Source organism: Sus scrofa, chromosome 5 (assembly GCF_000003025.6).
Source record: "Sus scrofa isolate TJ Tabasco breed Duroc chromosome 5, Sscrofa11.1, whole genome shotgun sequence".
Classification (NCBI taxonomy): domain Eukaryota; kingdom Metazoa; phylum Chordata; class Mammalia; order Artiodactyla; family Suidae; genus Sus; species Sus scrofa.
This window is the reverse complement of record NC_010447.5, coordinates 77,357,753-77,376,339: the sequence shown is the minus strand read 5'-3', so window position 1 is coordinate 77,376,339 and position 18,587 is coordinate 77,357,753. Positions and strand designations below refer to the sequence as shown.

At 36.3% G+C, this 18,587-nt stretch overlaps 1 long non-coding RNA gene across 4 annotated transcripts in view; it reads right to left on the bottom strand.

The window, feature by feature from the left end:
* LOC106510390 overlaps positions 1-18,587 on the bottom strand; it is a 262,228-nt gene that overhangs the window by 53,122 nt on the left and 190,519 nt on the right. For all 4 annotated transcript variants that reach the window (XR_002344176.1, XR_002344175.1, XR_002344174.1 and 1 more), the window contains 2 exons: positions 9,487-9,559; positions 3,298-3,472 (listed from right to left, as the gene is read on the bottom strand). This is a non-coding gene — a long non-coding RNA (uncharacterized LOC106510390). The remainder of the gene's footprint in view (positions 1-3,297; positions 3,473-9,486; positions 9,560-18,587) is intronic.

Below are 18,587 nucleotides of genomic sequence, written 5' to 3'. Positions count from 1 at the left end.
CTGACCTTACAACAAACAGGCCATCATTTCTAAATAAAGTATTTCAGGAAAAGAGGGAATGAACAGAAAAGGTAGGAATGAAATACTAAAAAGACAGATGAGCAAAGAAACTGGTAAACATTTAGGAAAAGATAAAAACCCTGGCCATACAAAACGTGATTATAACATGATGATCTCTAGTTTATGAATATAAACAATATGAAGCTAAAACACTAGCTGATGAAAATAAGTATAATTAGATGTAAGTAATAAAATAAACTGTTCCAAGATCCATGTTATGTTCAGAATATGTAAAGAATCTCTACCAACTCAAAGAAAAATGCTACAACCCATTGAAAAATGGGTCGACTAGAAAAGACTTGAGCAGACACTTCATAAAAGTAGAGATGTAACTGGCCAGTAAATTTATGGAAATTTGTTGTATTTTATTTTCACCAGTGAAATACAAATTAAAGCCACAGTATAATACCACCAGAAAGTTAGATGCATATCAAGCATTGGTGAGGATGTGGAACACCTAGGATTTCCTACACTGTTCTAAGAGTATAAATTAGTACCATCAAAATCCAAACTGCTTTGGAAACCCCTTGGCAATGCCTACAGTCGCCACACGTACTCAAATCCTATGATCCAGCAATTCTAATTCTAGATGTATATTCAACAGAAATAGACACATATGTTACCAAAAGATATGTACAAGAAGGTTCACAGAAGAACTCATCATTGACATACCAAACTGGAAATAGTCCAAGAGTGGATAGACAATCAAATGCATAAATACACTGTGGTTTTTCAGCCAGTGGAACACGATGTTAACAATCAGACTAACGTAGATCTCACAGACATATGTTGAGTGAAAAGAGACACAAAAGCCAACCTGCTGGATAATTCATTTATATAAAGTTCAAAAGTAGGTAAGATTATTCTAACCTTTTATTTTTATTTTTTGTCTTTTTAGGGCTGCACCCGCGGCATATGGAGGGTCCCAGGCTAGGGGGGCCAATCAGAGCTGTAGCCGCCGACCTACATCACAGCTCACAGCAACATCAGATCCTTAACCCACTGAGCCAAGCCAGGGACCGAACCCGCATTCTCATGGATGCTAGTTGGGTTTGTTAACCACTGAGCCATGACAGAAACTCCTATTCTAACCTTTTAGATGTCATGTCAGTTGTTATGCTTTGGAGAAAAGGTAAGAACTGAAAAGGAAACACAAAGAGGGCTTCTGGGATTTTGGTTATGTTCAGATTATTTACTCAAGTGCTAGGTAAAACCTGGGTATTGGTTTGTGCAAATTTGCTGAGGTGTATACTTATAAATTGTAAGTTTTTCTGCTTGTGTTATATTTCAATAAAAATATATGTTAAAATTGCTTTAACAAATGCCAATGGCAAAAAAAAGGGTTTTTTTGTTTTAGATTGCTGAAGTTGTAATCTAAAAACTTAGTTTAGGAGTTCCCGTCGTGGCTCAGTAGTAAACGAATCCAATTGGGAACCATGAGGTTGCGGGTTCGATCCCTGGCCTCGCTCAGTGGGTTAAGGATCCAGCATTGCTGTGAGCTGTGGTGTAGGTCGCAGACACGGCTCAGATCCTGCGTTGCTGTGGCTGTGGCATAGGCTGGCGGCTACAGCTCTGATTAGATCCCAGCCTGGGAACCTCCATATGCCGTGGGCATGACCCTAGAAAAGGCAAAAAGCCAAAAATAAATAAATAAATATTAAAAAAATAAAAACTTAGTTTACATTAATATTTTAATTTAAATTTAGAATACTTTTTTCTTTTCCAGAATTGAGCTTGATTTTTTGAAAGTGTAATTTTTAAAAGATATATATATATATAAAATAATGATTTTTATTTTTTCCATTATAGCTGGTTTAGTGTCCTCTCAATTTTCTACTGTACAGAAAGGTGACCCAGTTACACATACATGTATACATTCTTTTTTCCTCACATTATCATGCTCCATCAGAAGTGACTAGATATAGTTCCCAGTGCTATACAGCAGGATCTCATTGCTTATCCACTCCAAAGGCAATAGTTTGCATCTATTAACCCCCAATTCCCAATCTATCCCACTCTCTCCCCCTCCCCTTTGATAACCACAAGTCTATTCTCCAAGTCCATGAGTTTCTTTTCTGTGGAAAGGTTCATTTTTGCCATATATTAGATTCCAGATATAAGTGATATCATAAAGTATTTGTCTTTCTCTTTCTGACTTACTTCACCTAGTATGAGAGTCTCTAGTTCCATCCATGTTGCTGCAAATGGCATTATTTTGGGGTTTTTTTTAATGGCTGAGTAGTATTCCATTGAATATACCACATTAAAAGATATATTTTTTACAAGCACAAGTTTCCTAGGAATGTATCTAAAATATGAAAGCCTTTATGGAGAAAATCATAAATTTTGAGAGACCTCAAAAATGAGAATAATGGGGAGAAAAAGTAGTTTCACAAATAAGACTTAATATCATAAAGATATTGACTTTTCCAACATAATGTTCAGTTAATGCACACTACTAACCTGAATTCCAAATTTGTGGAGGGGGTGGGTAGAGGACTTAAAAGCTGATTCTAAAATTTATGTGGAGAGTCAAACAGCCAAAATGGCCAAGTCAGTTTTGAAGACCAAAGGGGAAGAGGCTTATTTCAAATATTAAACTTTCTATAAAACAATAGTAATCAAGAGAGCTTGGTATTTACACAGGGTGACAAACAGGCTAGTTGGCCAATATCTAGGAAAGAGGTCTTGACACTGCATCAAAGTTTGGTCATGAGTGTGTTCTAAATTAAAATAAAAATCTCAGGGTATATATACATGAAATGTTACAATTCCTTGCTTTAATCAAATTTTTCAATTAACATTTCAAGCAAGAGGATTTCAACTATACCTGTCATCTGGCACATAAATGTTAACTGAAAACATTATATTCAGAACCTGTTTATTGAATGCCTTCTGTGCGCCAGGATTTGCAGAAGACACAGAGAATGAAAAGAAACTGGATATGACCTTTAACTCAAGGACCCATGGATGTCATATGGGTCCTTGAGTTAAGGATCATATCCAGTGATGTCAACCACCTTAAATTCTCATGATTAAGGAAAGACATGTTCTTTCCTTTCCGAATAGACTGATGCCTCAGGAAAACAAGGCACAGAGAAATTTAAAGGGCAGATAGACCCATTCCCTACACAAACTACTCTCCCCATTATATTTCTAATTTAGAAGAAAAAGCCTTGAGGCACTTTAAGGAAGATCATTCCAAACCACCACGATTCCTTTTTCTCACTAGGATACCTTTAATCACAGTGACTCCAAACTTCTTATGCCCATTCTTTCCGTAACTTCCTCTCTGAATTGCTGTCCTGGATGTTGGTTATTTTTCTAGCTGGTAATGAATCATCTTGCAGTTTATCCATCTTCCATTTTCAAAGTCCCACTCTCTTCTGAACACTTCTTCAACAACCTCCTCCTAGGATCAAAAACACCTCAAAATTATGGGAAAGGGTGAGAGGAAGAGAGAGTGCCTACAAATACAATATGTTTGAAATAAAAGTATTGGCCATTACTGATTAGTTGGCAAAAGCAAATTCATTCCTTCAGTGCCAAATAAAGATATTTTGATAAGCACTGTTGCCATTTGTTGAGCCATTTCATCCAAATTGCTTTCCACTATGTAGAAAGGTGACCTTAGGAAATGAAAGCTCTAGACACCACTTTGGTTACTTCAATCCCTTCCCATTTTTTGACATTCCCACAGTTCCACTCCCCAGAACACATGCAATGAACATATTGTTTCAGGAGTAGTTACTATGGCCACAGAGGTTACTCCAAGATAATGCTATAACTTTAGAACGAAAATGAAATGACCTAGGATTTTGAATCAGTAGACAAAATGCTATGTATAAAATAAATATATCTAAAGAGGAAAATTAACAAACTCAGAGAAATGAAATACATCAGCACTTTTTATTATATTTGGAATTTACTTCCTATGGCTATAAACTAGATATTATCTCTTTTAATCTCTTTTAACCCTTTTTTATCCTCTTTAATGTCAAGCTATTTCTTTTATAACATTCCCTGTGTTCCCAGGCCATGCATATTCACTATTTTTATTTTATATTATTATAAGAACATTAATAGATTAGTTACTCATCAAAATAAACTCGATATATCATATTCAGCAGTATTCTCATATTTTACAATTTAATGATTCTGTCAATTAGTATTCACAAGTTTATTGAAATCCAGAGAGTCAAACAATAATGATAATAACAAGATCATTTCCATAGTATGTTGACATTTGATTAAATACACTAAAGGAAAAAATTCTGGTTGTTGCATTAATTTAATACTTTCTGGTAAAATCAAGAAAGTGCTAGTGTCAAAACTTGAAGAATTTGTGTCAACAGCTAGGAAGAAAATCCTGGAGCCTATTACATAAAGACTCCTGTTATATAAAAGGACTATTATATAAAGAAATGCTAAATCCTCATAAACTGCTGGTGGGAATGTGAATTGATACAACCACCTTATAAAACTGTTGGCAGTATATGCTAAAAGTTAAAATATGCAGCATTTCTATTCTTAGATAAATACATACCTACACATACATACACAAGTGTACCAAGAGATGTGCACAAGACTACTGCAGCATTGTATGCCCTAGAATAATATGAACTAAACTCAATTGCCCATCAAAGGAAGAGTGAATAACAAAATGAGGTATATTCATATAATGAATGTTATACAACAATAGTAATGAACAAACCATGCTACATACAGCAAGGGTATGTATCATAACAAAGGAAGTAAGGTGTGAAGAAACACATACTGAACCATTCCATTTATAGTAATACCACAAATAGGCAAAATGAATCATTATAATAAACTAATGGCCATAACAGTGAAAGAGTAAGGATAGTGCCTGGGCTTCTTGGGTGCTTTCTTGACGGGCTAGTGGTTTAATGGATGTTTCCTCCAGAGATAATTAATTAAACTGTACATTTATGTAATATGCATTGTTTCTTCAATAATATGTGTTAAAAAAAAAGTAATGGTACATCATTAGTACTTTTGATGTGCAGAGCAGGAACTATGTGAAAAACACCAGCAACTCTTGAATATAAAGAGTGATTCAGAAGAGTTGGATCCCAAATGTGAAGTTTTAGAAATATTTTAAGCAATTTATTTTTCTTATATGTTCCTTTTTATATAAACATAATAGGGGTAAATGATAAATTCTCTATATAAAAATGCCTAAAGAGCTCTTTTAATTATCATCGATTTAAAATTTTAAGTGATTAGAAAGCACAGTGGCATAGTATAATTGGCAGGTTTTTTCCCTTAATGGTCCATATAATAATGGTGCATTTTACAATCAATGGTTTCTTAGATTAGATGAAATAGATCAAGAAGGTGATTGTTTAGGAATTAATGTATCCAGTCAGAAGGGTTTGAATGCAGAGAAATTAGGAAGTTGGAGCAAGCATAAGACATGTGTAAACAGTGGCCGTGTACCTGTGAGTTGAGCCAAAGTTAGTCAGAGAGCGTAATAGGGAAGAACAAATCTGACTCCATATTAGATCTGTTTCTTTTACTTTAACCTTTGTATTCTAGTGCTTTGAGTTAAGAATGTTGTCTGTAGCCTGAAATACACAGGATAGCCCATTCTCAAGGCTCTGACCTTTAAGGGTATAACACTTTCCCATTCATATGGAGATAAAAAGCTGTAGAACAGAGAATAACATTTGTCTTTTTGGAGGTTGACAGGAACATCTTGACCTGACCTACATGGGGCAGCTGTAAGAACAAAGGATTCCTACATCAAGATGTTTGCAAAACCCTCACTTTGTCTTTAAAAATGCTCTGCTGAAATCTTATGAGTGCTGTGCAGCAGAAATTGATATAACATTGTAAATCACCTATACTTTAATAAAAAAAGAAATTAAAAAAAAAAGCCTTATGGGGAGTTCGGGGGGTGGGGAAGGATTTTGACCACTTGCCATGTGTCTCCTTGCACGACCCTGCAATAAATCTTTCTGTGCTCCAAACTTCCATGTTTTGGTTTCTTTGGCCTCACTGTGTGTCAGGAACAGGAACCTACATTCAGTAACAATAGTATAAGCCCAGCAAGTCTTCACTTCTATAGCGATTAAACAAAGCAATAGGTAAGCATAAAATCCAAGCAAAAAGAGTACAAGTTTAGAAGATAGATTGAATGAGAGCTGTACATCTGCTGGGGTTTTTTTTCATTTCAAGTTAGCCAAGAGGAATTGCTCCCCTCAAGTCTACCAAAGGCTAAATATAAGTACTGGTTATGAGAAGCAACTAAATATCAGTATATTCTAAGTCCCACTTTACTTTGTTTCTAACTTATTTGTGCATCTGTGTTATCCCTCCTAATAGCTCCCAAAGGCAGGGATAGTCATCTTTCTCTTGCATCTTCTATTGCATCCAGCAAGTGCTGAAAATATAAGCAGTCAATAAATATCCACTAAGGAAACACTTCAGCACTGCAATGTCTCAATTCAAACAGGTATAATGCAAGCAGCTTTGGCCAAAGATGTTAAGAGGAACCTGAAGAGCTCTTAATTCTAATTCACCTTCATTGATCCTAAGCACCAGAATTACATCCCTATAATGCCTAGCTAAACTGGTCTTCCCAGTTTATAGTATGGCTGGCTTGAAAGTGTAGTTTTAATTCATATTTTATAGACTTTTGGTCTCAGCTACTCACGTAGGACTTCAGTCTCACAAAAATCCCTATCACCACACAAGTATTTTTTAGCATCTCCAGTAGGTGGCTCACCTATGCTTGGTAACAAATCCAGTCCTGCTGCCCTTCTCCCAGGGCATCTCAAAGCCAAGACCATGCTCAGTGGGTGTTGTCCTCTCTTCCCAGAGAGGGGATACTTATGTTTCAAGAGTGTTCTCTTGGAAAAGAGGCAGATCATCTCTGTCTCCTTTAGGGTCATGAGCTATTAAAGACCTATGCAGGCCAAGCTGCCTGTGTGCTGTCTTTGATTTTAGAAAAATCGCCCTTTCAACCTTTACTCTGTCTCCTTCTCACAATAGTATCTGGGTATCCATCCTCTGGAGGTTGGGCTTAAAGACAAATCCCAAAAAGGCACTCAGTGATGTCATGGAAATTTCCCCTCCCTATGCATGCAATAGGGACCCTGAAAAAAAAGCCTCTTTCGAACTTTTTAACAAAAACTTTCTTTGGTGTCACCAAACAAGCCACCTAAATTAGTTAAACTGATAGCCCTTCAGTATACAGCTGGATGGGGCAACTTGATCTCAAATTAGCAGTTTCAATTTGGGTGTTTTGTTCGAACTAGAAGAATGACGGCCTTTTGCTTCTGGCAGGTTTCTTGGGTCAGGAGGGCTTAGAGTCTGAATGCCTGGTTACTCGAGCTGGCCCCCAGTTAGAGAAATGGAAGGTCATTTTTCTGGACAACAGGCAGCATTCGGACTGGGCTGCCCTTGCTGCACTTTGCTGAGTCACTTCAGAGGCAGCAGCATCCAATTGCTTAGATTTTGCTTATACCTTCTAAGTCTGTGCTTTCTGGGTAAAAGCCCACACTCATTTGGACCTGCCCCTAGTTTTTTATTCTTATAAAAAATTAGTCCTTATTCAGAGTAAAACACCCTTTGTTACTGTATCTTCTTTGCCTGACCTCTCCCAGGAGGCTCTTCAGCCCCATGGAAACTTTGATAAGCTTAGCAGGCATGTCCCAGCATGAGTAGAGTTCAGGAGTGGGCAGAGTTTATACAAAGCTATGATTCTCTCCTCGATGAGTTAAAATACCATAAAAGGGAATGCTTTGTTTATTTCGAATTGATTTCCTACCAACTATTAAATCTCAAAAGCACCCTTCTAAGATATCATTTTGTGTTAGAAATACATTAAAAATCAAAGATAGTACAAGCATCAGAGAAGAAGGTGTTATAAAATTGTTATAAAGTTTCCTCTGATAATGTAAGGATTATTCTATGATAATATAGGTTTCTGCCTCATTTTTGGCAATGCTTATTTTTCAGTAAAGTAATATCTGCTGTGGGCAATATTTCATGATAGAGACAATGGATGAAACAGTTATTTATATGGTTTTGAAATTGCTTACACAGATGTTTATATTGTAAGTTATATATGGTTTTTGAATGGAAGCATGTAGTGACTTAGGTAAATGTGGATCCTGTGTTGAAATAATGAAAGACTTGAGAAGGATAATTGAAGCCATGTTCACAGAGTTGTATATATGAAGCCACATACATCGTCCTTATTTTTAATATTGTTTAGTGTTCTAGAATGATAGCAGATCATTTTGTGTTGTAGTGGGTTAGGATATTATAGCAAATTATACAAATACATCTATCAACACCAGTAAGTTAAGAAATTAAGTGAGAATTAGGTACGGTAAGTATTCAAGAGAGGGCTGTTATGAAATTTCTCCTTAAGAGATTAGTTTGGTTGATTTTTTTTTTTTTTTTTTTGCTTTTTCAGGGCTGTACCTGGGGCATATGGAAATTTCCAGGCTAGGGGTCAAATCAGATCTGTATCTGCCTGCCACAGCCACAGCAACTCTGGATCCAAGCTGCATCTGCAACCCACACCACAGCTCACAGAAACTCTGGATCCTTAACCCACTGAGCGAGGCCAGGGGTTGAACCTGCATCCTCATGGATACTAGTCACGTTCGTAACCCACTGAGCCACAACAGGAACTCCTACAATTTTTTATTTTAACTTGTTTTTAAGTTGGATTTTTTGAGCCCAAGTCAAATGAGTTGACCCTCTACCCCCCTCTACTGGAACATATTGGAACTCAGCAATCTAAAAGATGATAAAAATCCCCTTGCTGGGGTGTTATAAATTACTCTGAGAACTCCAATATTCTCCTTCTGCTAATGACTGTAATTTGCCAGTGCTTTTTGTCTTGATTTTATAATTTCTTCATGACCTTTGTAAAAGCAGTGAACAATTCATCTGACTTATAGTTCTTTTTTTCATTTTTAAAATTTTTATTGTAGTTGATTTACAATATTGTGATAATATCTACTGTACAACATAGTGATTCAGTTATACATATACACATCCATTCTTTTCCAGATTCTTTTCTCATATAGATTATCACAGAATATTGGGTAGACAAGCCTGTGCTATATAGCAGGTCCCCACTGGATAGCCATTCCACATTCCACAGTGCATATGCCAGTCCCAATCCCCAGTCCATTCTCCCCCAGCACACACGTCCCCTTTGGAAACCATAAATTTGTTTTCAAAGTCTCTGAGTCTGTTTCTGTTCTACAGTTAAGTTCATTTGTATGCTTATTTTTTTTTTAAGATTCCACATATAAGTGATATCATATGTTTGTCTTTCACTGTCTGACTTATAATTCTTATTAAGACCACATATTGTAGAAAAGGATAAGCTTTTTGAACTCTGATTATAAAAGCGTAGACTAATAAATCACTTACTTTTTTCCGATTATCATACTTGCTCGACAAGATGCTGGGTAACAATCCCTTCATTTGTTTTAACAGACTTCACCTAAGGAACACAAATAGCTTTTTAGATGTATTTAAGTTAGCTGACCATTTTTCTTCCCCTTTCTTTCCCTCTGCCTCCCATGTCCCCATTCTTCCCTCACCCCCACCTCACCGGTCTCACTCCAAGAGCAATAGCATGTTTCCAGCTAGTGACCACCATTCTCTTCTTAATCAAGGTGAGAAAACAATTTAACAATATGGCAACTAAATGTGTTAGCCAGTGAGGGAGGGAAAACTAGGGTTGCTTGGGTTTACAAATACCAACCTTCATAGCTCATTTCAGTTAACTCTGTGGAAATAATATACAGAAAAGGAAATCCAGAACTAAGACCAAGGATCCCCATGTTTATAATCAAGCTCCCCCCTTTTAAAAAGATTTTCATTAAAATATAGTACATTTACAATGTTGTGTTAGTTTCAGATGTATAGTAAATTTATACATATATGTATATATTCTTTTTCAGATTCTTTTCCATTATAGGTTATTACAAGATATTAATTGAATATAGTTCCCTGTGCTATACAGTAGGTCCTTGTTGTTTACCTATTTTACATATAGGGGTGTGTATATACTAAACTCCTAGTATATCCCTCCTCCTCCCTTTCCCCTTCAGTTCAATCTAACCCCTTTTAATAGCCCAGGGCTTGCAACAGCCGTACCAGACCTGTGGTAAGGACTGACTCAAAGCTTTGCTGAATCACCAACTCCACTTTCAAGTCACTTCTGGAGTTCCCCTCATGGCACAGTGGAAACAAATCCGACTAGGAACAATGAGGTTGTGGGTTGGATCTCTGGCCTCACTCAGTGGGTTAAGGATCCGGTGTTGCCGTGAGCTGTGGTGTAGGTCACAGACACTGCTCGGATCCTGCATTGCTGTGGCTCTGGCGTGTAGGCCGGCGGCTATAGCTGATTGGACCCCTAGCCTGGGAAGCTCCATATGCCATGGGTGTGGCCCTAAAAAGACAAGACAAAAATAATAATAATGATAATAAAATTAAGTCACTTCTGTCATTTTCTTAACCTTGTACAGCACACAGGCAGCTTCTTTTACTTCTCATGGGTCCGGGTATCAGTACAAGTCTATAGAACATGCAGTTTCAGAAACCTAAACACCATATTGCTCCTTAATCCAGCATACACACCAGGACAGCTATTCAAATTATGCGTCCCCTAATCCCCTCTCAAATCACTGCCAAATGTTCCAGCTTTGACCAGGGGTCGTGTGTTTGGTGTCTTTATTTCCAAAAGATGTTTTTAAAGATTAAGTTATATGATATAGCATTAAATTAATAAGATTAATCTTCCTGGATGGCTTACTGGAATTAGCCCTATTACATCATAGTTCCTTTTTTTTTTAAACTGGCTTTGAATTATCTAGATAAAACTCTTTACACTTTGGAGGAGCTAACTGGCTCAAAGACTTTAAATTATTTCCTATAAAATATAATTTGGATTCTAAAAAAGAGTTATGAATCCTCCATTAGTATTTAAAATGTCACAGAAAAAAGGCAATAAATAGTTTAATGCTCAGATTAAGCTTAAAGCAATCCTGGAAATTTCAAAACTTCATTACTTGCCTCTAGTTAGAATAGTAATGATTTCTAATGATTTTTATTAAAGGCCAGAATAAGAATTTTTTTTTAAAAAAAATTGGAGGCCTCATCTTTGAGAACACAGTTTTCAAGTTGCATGCCAAAAATTCAGGTCTTGTGCATGATGAAGCCTTAATGTAATTGAAGGCGTCCCCTTCTGGGCTGGGATATGGGACTGCAGTATCCCAGCAACTCCTAATGAGCAGCAAGCACCTGAAAGTCACCCACTCCTCTGAAAACCTGATTCTAAACTCTAATTCACTCAACTTAAATTCGTCCTCCATATTACAGTCAGAATTGTGTCTCTAAAATGTACATTGGCCTTGTCAGTCCCTACTTAATTCCTTCAGTGGCTACTTCTTATCCTTAAGAAAACCTACCTTGTTCACCTAAGTTCTTCCAGCACTTTGTGCTGTTCCTCATAAATAATAATGATGGATAGATGGATAGATGGACGGATGATGGATGAATGCATGAATGGGAGAATGGCTGGAGGATGGATAGAAGAATATGTAGGAGGATGCATGGATGGATGAAAAGATAGATGGGAGGATAGGTTAGAGGATGCATAGATGGATGGGAAGATGGGTAGGAGGATGCACGGATAGATGAACAGGAGGATGGATGCAGCCAGCAAATTTTCAGTACAGCAAAATCTGTACTGAACACTTCATGGAGTGTTTGGTGGTAGCAATTGTGGAACCTCTCCAAACCCCTCATTAAAATGAATATGAAGAAAGAAAAAGATGAAAATTCACAACACCATAAACTAATATTTAAAAACAATCTAGTCGTATTCAGAAAAATAAACCCAAGCTTTGCCTGCTGACAGAATTAGAATTTATCTCACAAAAAAAGCACACTTGAGACAAGCATACAAAACTTCATCAAATGAAAGCAAATGAATTAAGTGCTTAACCTAAGTTTAGGGAGAAGAATTGCAAGGAAGAAGAAAAAAATGAATTACTAAAGATAAGAGCAGATCTTAGCATAAAACCAGTAGACTGAACAAATTATATATTAACAAATCCAAGAACTGGATCTCAAAAAGACCGATAAAAAAGTTATACCTTTAACTACACTAATCTTGAAGTTCAAGCAAACTAAATTCATTTCAACATTATAATGAATAAATAAACCATGTTCTCTGCATACAACTGAATACCATACAGTAATACATCTGAACAATCTATAGCTGTATGCACCAATACACTTGAATCTCAAAAATATAATGTTAGGCAAAGGGTTCCAGACAAAAAAAGAATATATATTATATGTTTTTATTTTTAAGAATGTCAAAAACAGGCAACACAGTCTGTGGTGTTAAGAACCAGGATAGTAGTTACCTTTGGAAAAAAATGATTACCTTTCATTGGTAAGACCTGTATGTATTGCATGGATGCATAATGGGTGGGAAGGGGTGGTTCTGGAGATGCTAGTAATATTCTGTGTTTTGAACTAGGGGGTTGCATGAATGTATTCAACTTACTTTAATTCATCAAGTAATACACTTTATGTCCTTTCAGGATATGCATTATATTTCAATTAAAAGTTTAAAAAATTTAATCAAGAACAGGCAACTTTTAAAAGGCAATTATATTTAATCAAGAGAAGAATGTTAAAATATTAGTAAACAGCTAATATGTATTGAGTACTTACTATATGCACATATTATGCTAAGCATCATAACATATTGCCTCCCAGCAGACATTTTTTCTTTTTTTTTTAATTGAAGGACAGATGATTTACACTGTTGTGTTAATTTCTGCTGTACACCAAAGTGATTCAGTTATACATACATATACATTCTTTTTTATATTCTTTTCCATTTTAGTTCATCTCAGTATATTGAATATAGTTTGCTGTGCTGTACAGTAGGACCTTGTTGTCCATCTATTCCATCTGTAATAGTCTGCATCTGCTAACCCCACACACCTCACAACAGACTTATGAGGCACCTATTTCCTAGCACCATTCTATGAGTATGGGAAATGATTCTTAGCATAATTAAGTAACTGCTAGCTGTCACACACCCTGAAAGCCTAAATTCTCTCTTTTTTTCTATACTTTTTAAAAATTTCATGATTTTAATTTTTTCCACTACAGTTGATTTACAGTGTCCTGTCACTTTCTACTGTACAGCAAATTGACCCAGTCATTCATACATTCATATATATATGTGTATATACATGTATATATATATAAAATATACATATTCTTTTTCTCACATTATCCTCCATCATGTTCCATCACAAGTGATTGTATATAGTTCCCTGTGGCATACAGCCAGATCTCATTACTTATCCACTCCAAATGCAATAGTTTGCATCTATTAACCCCAGACTCCCCATCCATCCCACTCCTTCTCTCTATCCCTTGGCAACCACAAATCTGTTCTCCAAGTCCATGAATTTCTTTTTTGTGGAAAGTCTATATTCTCAAACACTATTTTACACGGCTTCAGAGTAACTCCAAGACACAAACCAGTTTATATTTATTGCATGCTGCGTAAATTGTTCTGGAATAATAATTTCCAAACTTTTGAATTTCATAAGCCATGAAAACTGAGGGGAAAGTTGGGGACACCAATAAGGAATAATCACCAGCTTTCAATTTTTTCTAGCAGAAACTTTCTTCTTTATTACCACTTATCATCATCATCACAATCATTTTGTAAAAGAGAAAAATGCTAACATTGAGAGCATAGGAGGTACATAATCTCAGGATTAAGAACTAGTCTTCAAATTAAATCAAGTTAGGTTTCAAATCTATTACATTTTCTTTATTTTTCTCATCACATAAGGGACTCATGGAAACTTCTATGGATCAGAGTTTGGGATACACTGTTGTCTACTGGAGTTGGCTTAGGGAAATATCCCAATATATTTTATGATGATAGTATAACCTTAACACCTAATCTGAGAAAGATAAAACAGATCAATATAACTAATAAATGTAGATGCCAACATTCTAAATGAAAAATTAAGCAGATAGAACCCATACTTATATTAAAATAATAATAAATATTTATTATTTTAGGAATTTCAGGGGACTTTTTTTAAAAGTTAAAAAAAAAAGCAGGAGTTCCCGTCGTGGCTCGGCGGAAACGAATCTGACTAGGAACCATGAGGTTGCAGGTTCAATCCCTGGTCTCGCTTAGTGGGTTAAGGATCTGGTGTTGCTGTGAGCTGTGGTGCAGATCACAGATGCGGCTTAGATCTGTTGTTGCCGTGGCTATGGTGTAGGCTGGCAGTTGTAGCTGAGATTGCACTCCTAGCCTGGTAACTTCCATATGCCATAGGTGCAGCCCTAAAAAGCAAAATAAATAAATCAATGAAATCAAAATAAAGTAAAAAAAGCAATAAAAATACAAGTTATTCACTCAACACTGAAAATTCTTGCCAACACAAAAAGAAAAGCAGGGATAATGGATGCAACTAGAGATTACCACACTAAGTGAAATGAGTCAGAAAGAGAAAGACAAGTACTGTATGATATAACATCGATGTGGAATCTAAAATATGGCACAAATGACCCTATCTACAAAACAGAAACAGACTCACAGACATAGAGAACAGACTTGTGGTTGCCAAGGGGGCAGGGAGAGGAAGTGGGATGGTCGGGAAGTTTGTGATTAGAAGATGTAAACTATTCCATTTAGAATGGATAAGCAATGAGGTCCTACTGTGCAGCACAGGGAACTCTATCCAGTCTCTTGGGATAGACCATGATGGAAGATAATATAAGAAAAGGAATGTGTGTGTGTGTGTGTGTGTGTGTGTGTGTGTGTGTGTGTGTGTGTGAATGACTGGGTCACTTTGCTGTACAGCAGAAATTGCCAGAACATTGTAAATGAACTATTTTTTTAAATAATAAAATGAAATAATCTAAAAAAAGAAAAGTAGAGATAAATATCTCCTTTCCTTCCTTTTTTAATTCTGGGCTTGGGTGTATTCCAGAGTTTAGAAGTTTTCTTATTTTAGAAAAGTTAATATACTATACATTATGTAATAACAGAAACTGATGCAGATTTCTATAATTAATGATATTTCTACATTAAAATATGTGAATATTAACAGAGCTGAAACATAAGGACTATAAACAGCCTCACATCCAGTTAAGCCAGATTTTAGTGCCTAACTTACAAATTTCCCATCATCAAACTAAATTGCAGGTAAGAGGTTGTGAACTGTAATTAAAGAAGAGACCAAATTATACCAGTAGATTGTCTGCCTAAAAATCCCCTAAGAATTAACTTGAAAATTACAATAGCAATTCATCAAGGAAATCCCTTATTAAAGAAACATGATTTTGCAAACACCAACAAAACTCAGAAAACATAATGGAAAAGACGGTTTTCATAAAAGAAACAAGACTTACACAGAAATTGGCTTAATAGGAGCTCCTGTCGCGGCGCAGTGATTAACGAATCCGACTAAGAACCATGAGGTTGAGGGTTCTATCCCTGGCCTCACTCAGTGGGTTAAGGATCCGGCATTGTCTTGAGCTGTGGTGTAGGTCACAGATGCGACTTGGATCCCGAATTGCTCTGGCTGTGGCATGAGCCAGCTGCTACAGCTCTGATTAGACCCCTAGCCTGGGAACCTCCATATGCCATGGGTGCTGCCCTAGAAAAGACAAAAAGAAGGACAAAAAAAAGGAAATTGGCTTAACAGACATATGTGGTAATTATTTTGAAGCAATCTTCAAAATTTTACCAAAGAAAATGAAACAAACTGAAAATAATTATATAAATAAATCCAATTTAACTTGATGGGAAGATTTTACTTGGTAGAGTTGTTAATTCTTCCAGACTGAAGTTATTAAAATGTATAAAAATTAATGCGTAAGTAAATGTATAAAGTTAATGATATTCTACTCAACTTCTTAATAAGGAATGTTTTAGAATTTGATAAAATAATTACAAACTTTATCTAGAAAATAAACAAGAATAAATAGCTGATTTTTTTTAAGGGCGGGACTTCCATTATCTTATCATATTAATTCACTAGAATATATACCACAAAGTTATAATAATAAAAACAATGGTAATGATATTAAAATAAAACAATTTTGTTGCTCTTGATAGAGTCACTTTTGGAATGCTCCAAAATCCACAGCACATATTTGGATAAACTTGAGGATAGCTTTCATTTAGTGACTTTTGCCAAGACTATTTTGCTGTATAGACCTAAGTTACTAACTACAAGTTGTTAGTTCCTTCACCCTACAGTTTTTATCTTTCTGTAGCATAGCTCAAGTTTTATCACCATTCATCAAATTTTCTTTTTATTTTTTATCCTGAGAAAATTTTAATTTTACAATAATTTCAGAAAATATTTGAGCTGATATCTAGACCACAAAGTGGCAAACTTGTATAATTTTGTTGCACTTTCATTCCAGACATGTACATCTACAATGTTGCTGGTAATAATGAAACATATAGAAAAGAAAATACCTCCATATACAGGGTTGGTTTTGGAAAAAATCAATTCGACCTAAGGTCATTCCCATTTGCCTATCCTGAGTAATGACTATGTTTGTCAATGATTAAACCCCAGTTATAGGTAATATTTGTTACCTATTCTCATTCTACCTTTTAAGGATTTTACTCTTGGTATAAAGTCACCATCAAGTTAACCAAAAGAACTTCATCATTCTGTGTTGCAGATTGGCAAAGCTCCATTTTCATCCTTGTTTCAAATACTGAAAATTAGAATAGCTCCCAGGGAATGGGACACTGGCAAGGCTTGGGGGGTTTCACCTCTCCTTTGAGATCCCAAGTTCTCCTATAATCAATATTTTGCTACAAGCAAGGTTAAACGCTTCAGACTGATCTGCCAGGAGGCAGAGAGCATCTCTAGACTCCTCTGTGTAGTCTGCTCACTGTGAAGATGGTCCAGCCTTCCCCACAACTTTCAGAACAATGCATAAACAAGTTCCCATTTGTGCCACAAAACGTTATCCATACAATGGAAATAAAGGACATCATGCAAAAGAAACAAAAATCTGTCTGTGAAGCAAAATGGCTTTAAGGAGGGTTTGTTTCAAATGAAAATTCAAAACATCCTGACCATTTGGGGCAAGGGAGTGATCTAATGAAAGAAACTGAGTAAAGATAAATGCTGGCAAGTCCAAATAAACACTGGACTAGGACTGGATAAGGAAGATGTGTTTCATTAGCAAGAATGTGGACAAAACAGACAGCAGGGTTTGAGTCAGTGGTAACCTCAGCATGAATCAACAGCAGCTTGACCTGACACTCAGTGGCAGACACATGGTCTGACCTCACTGAAGAAACTGCTTTGAACCCTGGGTATTCCCAGTGAAAAGGGATAGAGGCCAACTCAAATGCGTGAAGAGGAAATTAAGCAGGATTTGGAAACCTGACCTCAAACTATACCATAGAGAAAAAAATCAAGTAAAAAGTAATTTAGTAGCGATGTCCAAATGGGAACATGAACAATGTCTTCTGATAACTTGGTAGGTTCCCTTCTACATGCTTCAGAGGATGAGAGGGAGACTGAAGATGACTCAGTGTAAGGAAAAAGTTCATAATTTTTGAAATAGCCCAAGAGTGGGAATGTTGCCTTGGGAATTTCATATCACTAGAGGAGCACAAGCGTAACAGGAGGCGAGAGGATCACTTGACAAGGCTTTTGCAGGAATCAACAGGGAGTTTGGAGTAAATGACCTTTAAAGTCTCTTTCGACCTGAATTCTGTGATTCTTTTACTCTAAAACAAGTATGGGAGAGCAGCCAAACAGGAGGGTACACTTGACATCTTAACTCCATTAAATTACCCAGATTAGTGGAAATTCTCCATTCACCATGGTGCAACATGGTGTGGATGGAAAGCTAGCCAATAATGAAGCCAGACAGGGCTCAAATATTGGCTCTGCTACTTGCTGACTGAGTAGATGTGGATTAATACTTGAACCTCTAGGAGCCTCTGCTTCCTGTAAAATGGGGATAATAGTATGCAACCTGCAGGCAGTATATGCAAGAGGTCTAACTCCAAAAAGATTCTCAGTCTATAGCAGCAGTTATTATTATCACCTGGGAGAACGTCTGAAAAACAATAGTCCAGCTATCATGATGCAATACTGAACTCAGCACAACTGGATGGACTTTACTGCCGTAAGTGAAAGAAAAATATTAAATCCAGTAAGGAGTGAAAAGAAGAAAATTATATCTCAACGTTAAGGAACTGTATCAAATGTCTTTCTTTGCCAGTGTAGAATCCTTCAGACTTTTGCATCTTTCCAAATTGCTCGAACACCTGCTTGTTTAAATCTCACAGAGGAGAGTGTAAAGTGATAACTTCTGGCTGGAACAAACACAGTTCAACCAGTAACGTCCGGAATCAAAGGGTGTGAGTGGGCTGAAAGCTGACAAATAGACTTATCTGAAAGAGACTTATTTCCACTCATTGA